General features: G+C 39.2%; 1 non-coding gene across 1 annotated transcript; it reads right to left on the reverse strand.

Annotated features, from left to right (window-relative positions):
- Window positions 1-352: 352 nt before the first annotated feature.
- Window positions 353-455, reverse strand: LOC117200524 (U6 spliceosomal RNA). Its single transcript, XR_004482118.1, has one exon. It is a non-coding gene; the product is annotated as a U6 spliceosomal RNA (small nuclear RNA).
- Between the last annotated feature and the right edge of the window lie 9,963 nt (window positions 456-10,418).

Here is a 10,418-nt window from a genome sequence, read left to right on the forward strand (position 1 = left end):
TGTGCCACCAGGGAAGCCCCCCTATATCTATTATCATAAGTATAATATAATGTTTTTCTGAACAATTTGAGAGTAAGTTACCTGCTTCATGTCCCTTTACCCCTAAATGTTTCAGTGTGTATTCCTAAGAATGGCAATACTCCATAACATAATTTAATACCTGACAAAGTATGTTTATCTAATCTCCCCTCCATATATCGATTTTGTTAGATGACTTATCAGTGTCCTTTCTAGCATTCCGCCTTCCAGCACAGGATCCAGTGTGGGGTGAGGTCTTGGATTTTGTTGTCATGTCTTTTAACCTCCTTTAATCTGGCTTTTATGACATTGATCCCCCCTTCCCCTCACATGCACCATTTTTTTTTTTTTCACATATCTGTGTGCCATCTTTGTGCAGGGGCAATGTTGGTCTTCTTCATACTGTTCCAATTTTACTGTAGTTACTGCCAAAGTGAGCACCACACACCATTTGGTTTCGATAGCATGCTCCTCATTGTGCGCTTGTCTGGCGTTTCATCCTGGTTAGACTGAGGTTAGACAATCTCAGGTGATGTGAGTCCTGTCCAGGGTATCTGGAGCCACACAGTGTGATCCGCCCCGCATAGATGATGTTAATTTGGACCTGGTCAAGGTGTTGTACAATTTCTTCATTCTGGCTGCTCTTTTGGTCTTTTTTCCCTTGCCACTAATAAGCAGTGTGTGGGGAGTCACTTTAATTAATATCCCAGCAGCAACTATTGTGAGGGCACTTTTCCCAGCCAAACACTGCGAGCCACAGACGCGGCCTCTTTTCATGCCAGGGAGGCTCCTTCTGCTTCTCGTGACCACAAGCCCGTCTCCTCTTGGCTCAAAGCCCTCTCGGGTACGCCGTATCAGGAGTGGGATCAGACCTGTGGTTTTTAATGCTGTGATTAGGAAGCTGCGGATGGAACTGGAGCAGAGAAAAAGAGGGAAGATGAAGTGTTAATTAGAGGATCTGTGAAGAGGGGGAAAGTGCCTTTAGAAGCCTGGCTTGGCTCCGGGAAAGGGGAAAAATGGTCTGGAGGGACTGGGAGATCAGGAGAGTTAGTCACTGAGCCACGCTAGTGAAGTTTGGCCTGGTTTTGTAAAACTGAGCCCCTGGCCTCCCACATTCTGAGGGATCAGTAGCCCAGGCCCTTGTCTTACCAGAGTTCCCAGCGGGGGGAGGCATCCTGCAATGTCCGAGGAAGGATAGCTTCTAGAGTGAGCTAGCAGCTGCCAGGGTTTCTAAAAAGACCACAAAATCCAGCAACCTCATAACAAAGCAGAGCCCCAGAGGAGTCATTTAAACTCCTATCTGGCCCCCGGCTGTGCACAGCCGTTCCAGGACCAAGTGGATGCCAAGGTGCCTGACAGAGCTGAGCTGTGCTGGAAACACAAAACTGTCCAACCATTCATGGAGAAATTCTACCCAGCGCCCAGGGAAGCCAGGTTTTCATCCAGCTCTCTGCAAAACAAAGAAGTAAATAACGGTGTCTTCATTATTAAATTCTATTGTATGATCTCCAAACAGGCTTAAGAGAGGCCCCTTTGTTAGTGGGCCCCTGAGTAAAAGAGCTGCCAGGAAGCACTGTGAGGCTCTGTCTCAACCTGGGAAGGCAGGCTGGTGGATAACGATGCAGAGACGTTTTTCTATCCATCCATCCATCCATTCTTTCAACCAATGAATATTTCTTGAGTAACTACCATGTACCTAAAGACCCAGGGCCCTGAGCTGGAGATTGCGAGGGAAGAAAACTTCCTAATAATGAAAGGAGAAATAGCTCTGTCCTGGTTGGGTGAATAGAGGAAATCTTGACTTTTCCTGTCATTAAGAAAACGTAGAGCCTCTAATGATATTTATAAATACAGAATCTAGAATCTACTGAAAGAAAAGAACTTTGTTTTTCTCTTACTCTAGGGAAAGAAAAGAAAGAAACACAAGCTGGTCATTAATTAGAATCAACCATTAAGTCTGTGAGGTGTGGGGCTGCTAAAAGGTGGTAATTTGCTTTGCAGTTCGGCTCTGTAACTGGGACACAGCACAGCCCCTAATGAGGCAGTGCTTTTCTGTGCTCTCTGTCTTGAGCTTTTGGAAAATAGGTCAAGTAAGCCAGAAGCTGCCCAGAGGGAAAAGCCTGGAAAGAAGCTCATGTGCCAGCCTGTCTGGGGAGCAGAGAGTGGGGACTTGAGATGTAGCTCCGGAGACATGGGTCCCTGCCTCTCCAGGGGACTCCCCCATAGACTGAGGAGGGTGCTAAGGGATGACCAGGTGCCTTAGCTGTCTTGTGCCAGGGGGTCTGGGGGGAATGGAAGCAGCAGGGAGGGCCCTTTTCTGAGCCAATGCGCAGACTCCTGGGAAGGGTTGAGATTTCTGCTGTTTAAGGAATGAAATGGTTGGAAGCTCATGTACCCACTGAAAATGCTCCCCAGGATTATACTGACATGTTGGGCAGGGGTTTCTCCGGGTACCGAGAAATTCTGAGGCTGGATGGTGCACAGCAGAGAGAGGTGCTGTGAAAGAAACCCCCCTTGGGAGCCATTTCTGCAGGTTGAGAGTGTGCTGTCTGGCAGCCCCATGTCCCCCATGGGGAACTGGCTCACTCGAAGCCAAACCTAGGGGAACAAAGGTTCTTCTTCCATTCGAACCCTAGGGCTGGGGCAAGACCTCATGCTTTTATAATTCTTTGTAAGGAATGAGGAAATCATTGTGAAGTAACCTTCTGACCATGGCTGGCCTTTCTGTCTCCAGCTACAAACATTGACAAGCTTTTTCCGGAGGTATTTCAATTATTTGCTTGTCCAAGTGACTGGTTATATTTCCAACCAAGCTGATGACCGTGACTATAGAGAGAGAAGGAAGCACACCTGAAGCCTAGTCTCCACTGTGGAAACCTACCACGTGTCACTCTTACCAATATAGGACATGACCAAGAATCACAAAGTAAGAAGAACAAAATAAGCCAACAAAACATCTGAGACTCCAGAGTCGATGTCACAAGATGTTCCATTAATTTTATTTATTTATACCCTACCTACTTGCAAAAAATGTGTCAGAGCACGTTTAGATCGTTCACATGTGAAATCTCTCAGAGCCCCATTTCGAATCCATTTACACGAACTTTGTATGTAATTCTCACAAGTTGTCTCAGTTCTCAGGTATAAAAAGCAGCAGATAGTTAAATGTGGAAGAAGCTACTATAGGTAGGTAAACTGATAACAGCAAGAAATTAGGGTCAACAAGAGAGGAGCCAGAAAAACTACTATAAGAGTCCCAAGAACTCAAAACTAACTATCTAGACCCATTTAGTGTAGGGTTAAAGAACCCTTAGAATCTTAAATCTACTCTAGACTGATACTGATGTTTTTATGTGTGACCCTAAGTCTCTAAGAGAAGATAAAATTATGTTCACTTCACCTTGTTTAGGAAGTTGGAATATATTTGGTGAGGAAGATTTTTGCCTCATATCACTAAAATTCTAAAATTTTCTGTTTAAATAAATTTTCAAGTATTGGAAGACTTAGTCATCTAGAATGACTCAAGGTTCAAGGTTCAGAGAAGCCCAGGTAGCAAATTTTCATCTTGAACACAGGTGTGTTTAGGGTTTAAATCAGTTGGCTCTTGATACAAATTATACTTCCCATCTTGAAAGGTGTAATTTGCAAATGGAATTAATGTGATTCATACAGCAATGAATCAGAACCACAGGACCAGTTTTTCATTTGGAATCCATATGAGCTTACAAAGGACCAAATGGAAGTGGTGCCTCCCCAAGTTAAAAAAAAAAGTTTAGAAATATAATTCGAGGTGTTTGATCTGCTAGAACCAAGTAACTTTTTGGTTTGGTTGGTATGTTCTGGATCCCTGGAATTGGCTGGGTGTAGGGCACACTGGCCACTGGTCTTTGGCTGCTAAGAATCCATTCCCCTCCTTACATGGAGGGAATCCTGATGGAGAGATGGGCTCTACCTCTCACATAGAAGCCAGAGACACCCAGTCACCTCTCCTAGCCCTAAAAGGATGTGAGCATGTGACTCACGATTGAGCCAGGATTAGCCTTGGCTTTTGAATCCACAGAGGGTGCTAATCTTTGGTGAAATCTACACTATTTTAATAAGATAAGAAGTGTCAGGGTAGGGGGAAATGATTGCCCTTGGAAAAAAGCAAGCCTTTTTTGTAGGATAGCCTGTGATGTGTGTGTGTGTGTGTGTATGTGTGTGTGCACGTGAGTGCGCATGCATGTAACATGTATATGTGATAGAAATACTCCTAGAGTCACACTTTGGGGTATAGGTGATGATTAGCCAAGGAAAATGGAAACAGTGGTACCAGAGAAAGAATCTGGATCTGCCCTAATGTTTACATATTGATACTAGGGTGAGACATGGCCTGGATCCAGTGATACAAAAAGTAAACATAATATTGGTAATAATAGTAATAAAAAATCTTATATTCTTTGAATGCTTAATATGTGCCAAGTACTGTGCTAAGGAATTAGCACAAATTATCTCATTTAATACTTATTGTTAACATATATGGTAGGTCCTGTTGATGTCCGTATTCTACAACACTAGTCATGACTGCTAGATCACCAAATCCAGGGGTCATTTTTAAGTCCTCATCTTCATCTTTAGTGGCATAGACCATATTAACTTCTTCCTCCTTTGGAAGTTTGCCTACTTTGTTTTCTAGGACACTATATTATTTTGGTTATCCCATTCTCTGGCCACTACTCTGTTTCTTTTGTGACCTATTCTTTCTCTGCTCTCACCTCTTATATAGGGGTCTTCCATCCTAAGCCTTCACACTCTCTATGGGTGATTCCATAAATTATAGTACCACCTATATATTGATGATACTCAAATAACAACAAGAGTAATAACTAACATTTATTGAGTGGTTTCTATCTTCTAGGTTCTTTGCATATAAGTGGTTTATATGTAAAAACTTATTTGATACTCAGCATCCTGAAGTAGGTTCAATTATTGTCCTGGTTTTATAGATGAGGTAACTAAAGTACAGAGGCTTGTCAAGGTCACAGTGCTAGCCAGTGTTGCAGGCAGAATTCCAACCCAGGTGTTCACCTCAAGAACCTGAGTATGGGACCCTCTTTAAGAAAAAGAATACAAAATGACAAATAAAAATTAAGTAGAAAAGTGAATATTTATTTAGAATGAGAAAAGAAATCATGACAAGTTGAGAATCTTAAAGAACTGACAGAGGCTTCCATTTTTGGCTAAGATAGAGTAACAGGGACCACATTTACTGATACAACCAACAACACCATCAGAAAAAGTGGACAAAATATATAAAACAATGACTTTTCAAGACACTGGATATCAAGAAGCAAAGGACAATGATCCCTAAGAAATGGGAAACAAATGAAATAAACCTTACAATCTCCCTACCTTACTTCATTTATAGCTTCTAGGCTATAGTGCAAAGAAGGGAAATCCAGGTAGAACCAGGTAGACTACCTGAATTGGGAGGTTGAGCTGAGAGTCTGGGGAAAAGATAGCTAGAGTTCATAAACAGAGTCCTGGAGAAGAAAGAGCTGTAGAAAGAGAGAGAATTCCAGAGATCTGCAGAGAGTTCCCCTTAACTATTTGACAGAGCACTAATCAATGCATGTGTGTGAGGAAGCTACACAAGGCTGGAGAAAGAATCATACGAAAGGATTAGAAGGAACAGTACCTAGTGTTTGTACAAGGTCAAGAATAGTACCTCTTCCCACCAGCCAGACTGGAAACCTTCGTGATTCTTGAAACATAAGGTAGAATACTCAGAAGTAAATTGCCTCAGTAGTAGGAAATGATTAGCTCTAGACTAAAGACTGGTCTGCTCTCACCTAAAAATTTTTTTAAAAACAAGGTGAAAAAGAATCAAGCTATTTCCTAGTAAATTAACTGCATCCCAGGAAAAAAACAAAAATATCTACAACAACACCAAAATACCCAATAGCCAACAAGAAAAATTCATGACTGGCATCCAATAAAAAAGTTACCAGGTATGCGAATAAGCAGGAAAGTATGACCATAATAAGGAGAAAGATCAATCACAATCAAACTAGAACTCACACAGATGTTAGAATTGGTAGGCAAGGACGTAAGAACAGCTATTATAACTGTATTACATATGGTTAAGGTAAATAGAAACATGAAAATTATAAAAAATACAAATTAAATCTCTAGAGATGAAAACTACAATACCTACAGTGAAAAATATCAATACATTAGAGAGAATTGATGGCAGATTAGACATCATAGAAGAGTAGTGAACTTGAAGACATAGCAATATTTAGCCATTTTAAAGTGAAGCAAACAGGGAAAAATAATTTAAGAAAATGAACAGAGTATCCATATATTGAGGGACATCTTCAAGTGGCCTACACATGAGCAATTAGAGATCCTGAAAAGGAAGTGGGCAAAGAAAAATTATTTGAAAAATATTGGTCCCCAATTTTCCAAATCTCATTAAAACTACATGAAATGTAATGAATCCCAAGCACAAGAACACTGGAGAAAACTACACCAAAGCACACCATAATCAAATTGCTGAGAAAATATTCAAAGCAACTTAGAGGAAAAATGACAAGTTAAGGGCTTTCCTGGTGGTGCAGTGGTTGAGAGTCCGCCTGCCGATGCAGGGGACATGGGTTCATGCCCCGGTCCGGGAGGATCCCACATGCTATGGAGCGGCTGGGCCCGTGAGCCATGGCTGCTGAGCCTGCACGTCTGGAGCCTGTGCTCTGTGGCGGGAGAGGCCACAGCAGTGAGAGGCCCACGTACCGCAAAAAAAAAAAAAAAAGACAAGTTATAGTCAGAGGAACAAGGAAAATAATGACAGCAGGTTTCTCATCAGAAAAAACAAACCAAACCAAAAAAACCAAAAAAAACAAAACCCAAAAAAACTCCAGCAAGAACAACAACAACAAAAAAACACAAGCAAAACACAAGACAGTAGAGTGACATGTTTAAAGAACTGAAAGAAAAAAAAACTGTTTACACAAGATTTTATACCTAGCAAAGATATCTTTCAAGAATGAAGGCAAAATAAAGCCTTTTACAGACATACAAATGCTGAATGAATTTATCACTAACAGGCTTCCAGTACAAGAAATATTAAAGGAAGTCTGTTAGGCAGAAGAAAAATGATACTAGTTGGAAATATGGATCTACAAAAAGAATTGAAAAGTATTGGAAGTGATAATTACATGGGTAAATATATGAGTTTATCTTACATTTAAATCTATTTGAAAGATAACTGATCATTTGTCATCAGGCAAATGCAAATCAAAACCACAATTAAATATTACTAGGGTAGCTATTGTAAAAAAAGATGAATAATAACATGTATTGATGAGGATGTAGAGAAATTGCAACTTTCATACACTGGAAACTGGACCACTGCTGGTAGGTATGTAAAACAGTGCAGCTCTTCTGGAAAGCAGTCTGGCAGTTCCACCAATGGTTAAACACAGAGTTACTATATGACCCAGCAATGTTACTCCTAGGTACATAACCAAGTGAAATAAAAACACGTCCACACAAAGACATACACAAGAGTGTTTACATCAACATTATTCGTAATAGTCCCAAAGTGGAAACAACCCAATGTCCATCAACTGATGACTGGATAAAAAAGGTGGTATATCTATATAATGGAATATTATTCAGGAATAAAAATGAATAAAATATTGATACATATTACAACTTGAATGAACCTTGAAAACATTATGGTGAGTGAAAGAAGCCAGTCACAAAAGAGCACATATTATCTATTCCACTTATATGAAATGTCTAGAATAGGCAAATATAGAGATGGAAAGTAGATTAGTGATTACCTTGAGCTTGGAAGGATGGGAGATTGGGGAGTTATTGGCTAAAGGGTATGGGGTTTCCTTTGGGGGTGATAAAAATGTCCTGGAATTAGTGGTGATAATTGCACAATTTTGTGAATATACTAAAAACCATCAAAATGTTCACTTTCAAAGGGTGAATTGTATAGTATGTGATTTATATCTCAGTGAAACTCTAACCAAAAAAAGATAATTGGCTGTTTAAACAAAAATAATAACAACTAACGGTGAGTTTTATAACATATGTATAAGTAGGATGCATGAAAGCATACATTATAAAGGCCTAGAGGGAAGAACTAGAAATAACACCATTGTAAGGCTCTTATACACTACATAAAGTGATATAATATGACTTGAAAGTACACCATGATATATTAAAGATGTATAATATAATCCCCCAAAGCAGCCACTAAAATAACAAAGAGTCATAATTTATAAGCCAGCACAGGAGAGAAAATGAATTTTAAAAAGTACACAATCTAAAAGGAACCAGGAAAATAGGGGGAAAGTATTAAGAACAGATGGGACAAATAGAAAACAAATAACAATATGGTAGATTTAAAACTAACTTTATCAATCATCATATAAAATGTAAATAGTCTAAACACTCCAATTAAAAGGCAGAGATTATCAAATTGAATAAAGAAGCAAGAACTAATTATACGTTGCCTGCAATAAGGACACTTTAAATATAAAGACACAAAATAAGTTAAATGTAAAAGGATGGGAAAAGCTTACCATGTTAATCTCTATCAAAATAAAGCTGTAGTGGCTGTGTTAATATCAGACAAAGTAGATTTCAGAGTAAAGAGTATTACCAGAAAAAAAAAATTAAAAAATAGTATTACCAGAAATACGGAATATCATTTCCTAGTGATGAAGGAGCCAGTTCATCAAGAGGGCATAAAATCCTAAGTATTATGTACCTAATAACAAAGCTTTAAAATACATGGAAACTAATATAACTGCAAAGAGAAATAAACAAATCTTCAATTATAGCTAGTTTCATTACCCCTCCCTCAATAATCAATAGAATAAGTAGAGAAAATAAGAAAATCAGTAAGACTCTAGAACACCTGATCAACACCATCAACCAACTCAACAGATATTCAGAGAGCATGCCACCTAACATCAGCAGAATTCACATTCTTTTCACAGTCCATTAGCCAAAAGAGACCATATTCTACAGCAGGAAAAGCAGTCTCAATAAATTTAAAAGGATTCAAGTTGCTCAGTGCATGTTCTCTCGTCACAATGGAATTAAATAAGGAACGAACAAAAGAAAGATCTCTGGAAAATTTCCATATCTTTGGAAACTGAAAAGCATACCTCTAAATGGGTCAAAGAAGAAATCAAAAGGAAAATTAGGAAGTATTTTAAATTGAATGAAAATAAACCACAACCTATCAAAGAGCAGGAAAGGATGGTTTATAAAGGGTCCCAAGGAAAGTTTTGAGGGTGATGGCTATATTCACTATCATATGTGTGATGTGATTCACTAACTTGTGGGTGATAATTTCATGGGCATATAACAATGCCAAAACTTGTCAAACTATACACTCTAAATATGTGTTTATTCCCTGTCAATTATATCTCAATACAGTAGTCAATGAAAAGTCATTTAAAAAAGCTAACAGAGGGCTTCCCTGGTGGCGCAGTGGTTGAGAGTCTGCCTGCCGATGCAGGGGACATGGGTTCGTGCCCTGGTCCAGGAAGATCCCACATGCTGCGGAGCGGCTAGGCCTGTGAGCCATGGCCACTGAGCCTGTGTGTCTGGAGCCTGTGCTCTGCAACGGGAGAGGCCACAACAGTGAGAGGCCCGCATACTACCAAAAAAAACAACAACAACAAAAAAAACCTAACAGAGACTGCAAAAGTAAAATAATCCAGAAAAAATGAATTTTTATTAATTAATCTCTGACACATATCTAAAGTGCTTTTTTTCTAAAAAAAATTTTTTTGCTGAATACTCTTTGATTGCCTTTCTATATGACAAAAATCTTGTAACATTATTTTCTATAGAGAGAATAGAACGTATTCAGCCTTTCTTCAGTCTTTGTTAATCAAAACTGGTTTTTATTACTTACATTTTAGAAAAGTTTCAAGCTATTTTACTCCATTGGTGACAACTATGCATTCTGTTTTGGCATCATTAGAAATCATCAGGACAAGGTGAATCAGATATGCCAAAATGTGGTTTGCTGGGATGCAAAAACATGTTTTCACCTACCGATATGCTTGCTATTTTTGGTGTTACTCTAGGACCATGCCCTGTGAACACAGGTATTTCGATATACTCCCTTTTGTGCAATTCCAATTGTATATGCTGCATTTTCAAGTATAATTACTGAGGGCCTGTAGGTACCAGGCACTATTCTAAGTGCTTCAGGTATAGCAGTGAATGAGATTGACTAAAAAACCACAAAAAACGCTTGTCCTCAGGAAGCTTACATTTTAATGGCAGGAGACATAAAGTGATAAACCTTAAAATTTATAGTATGTTGTATTGCTAAGAGCTATGGCAAAAAAAAATGAAGTAGGAAATGAGGAGGGGGATTC

Source organism: Orcinus orca, chromosome 7 (assembly GCF_937001465.1).
Source record: "Orcinus orca chromosome 7, mOrcOrc1.1, whole genome shotgun sequence".
Taxonomy (NCBI): Eukaryota; Metazoa; Chordata; class Mammalia; order Artiodactyla; family Delphinidae; genus Orcinus; species Orcinus orca.